Source organism: Austrofundulus limnaeus, unplaced genomic scaffold, assembly GCF_001266775.1.
Source record: "Austrofundulus limnaeus strain Quisiro unplaced genomic scaffold, Austrofundulus_limnaeus-1.0 Scaffold2138, whole genome shotgun sequence".
NCBI lineage: Eukaryota > Metazoa > Chordata > Actinopteri > Cyprinodontiformes > Rivulidae > Austrofundulus > Austrofundulus limnaeus.
In genome coordinates, this window is record NW_013954540.1 from 36,326 (window position 1) to 37,896 (window position 1,571).

Sequence of the window (1,571 nt, forward strand, 5' to 3'; positions counted from 1 at the left end):
TCTCTAATATCACTGTGTTTGTCCTCTATATGATATATTTAACTGATATTTTTAATCCAAACATTCAATGATTTATAAAAGTAAATCAGGAAAATTAACAATGCTGAACAAACTTTTTCACATGACTGTATGAGCAGCATGTGTTGAAGCTAATCTGTATTTACTGAGCCTGATGTTACTGTTAGCAATGTGAGTAAAAATGTTAGAGTTAAAATATCTTTTTGTCCTTATTTTACTGAAACAAAATGTTGGTTTTCTGTAGAATGTAAACTAGAAACTGCAGCAGATCCAACGAGTTCAGCAACATTCATGTAAACAAGTCATTTTCATGTTTCTTCTCCATAAAACAGAAAGGTTCAGGTGTGAACAGAGTCCACAGCAGGTGGGTTAAAGGTGAACAGGAGGAGAGCCCACAGAGCCCACAGGAAGCAGAGACAGTGTGTTGGTTCCTTCACACGTCACTTACCCACTCTGTGGAAGTTCACTACAGGTTTCCAGCTGATGAGCGGCCGTCTGCTCTGAGCCTCCATCTCTTCTTCACACTCCGTCCTGTTTGCAGAAGCTCCCAGGAGTTCTGCCATTTCTCCTGAGCTGTGAAGAACCCGTCTGGTCTCAGTCTCCTGTTTCACTCCCAGCTGCTCCAAACGCTCACTTCCTGTGGGGGTTCTGCAGCAACAAACACACTCGATTAATACGACTTTATAAAGTCTTTAAAGTCCCAACATCTCGCCTCTCAGGAGTTTTAAACCAGAATCTTTTGATCTTGGAGACATTTTTATCAAACCTTTAAAATAACTATGATTAAGTGATATTTTTGATCTCAGTTGCAGTAGGTGTTTTGTATGACTCTCAGCTACTATCACACCAGATTTTAGCTCAATATCTGTAAAAATGTTTGAGTTACAGACCTTTTAGTTTTTACTACGATGGCTTTGTTGTGGCGGCCATCTTGGATTGGGTTGACTCCAGAAGTTAATCAGTTGTAGATGTGAACCCAATGATTACTTTCTGGGAGTTTCATAGAAATATGTTCAGGAATTCATGAGATATTTTGCTAACAGAGAGATAAACGAACACGCGCGTGCACATTCACGGACAAAACCACTGCTCGCTGCAGGCGATGATCACTAAATGTTTAACATATGTCTTTTTAAACCACATTTATAAAAGTTAAAATGATTCCATTTGGTTTTTTATTTGCTCTAAAGACAAAGAGAAAGAAAACGTACCTGTAGAGGAGGAGAAAACAGACTTCTCACCGCTCCTCCTCTCCTCTTTTCTCCACATCCGACTCGTACAGAAAAAATAAAGATTCATAAAGTTTCTGCAGAGACAAGATGCTGACACCGCGCTGTGAAGAACCGAGAAAAACTGATCAAATATTGACCTCAGAGAGCACACAGACAGCTCAGAGCTAATGCTAATGCTGTTAGCACAGGTTAGCACCGACTTCTTTACTTCCACCGGAAATTGCAAGCTGAACTTCCGGTAGCGTTAGCAGCGGCTAATATTAGCGTAACAGGCTGCGGTTATCATGATAAATAGAAACAAAGGCAGATGCACTTTTAAGA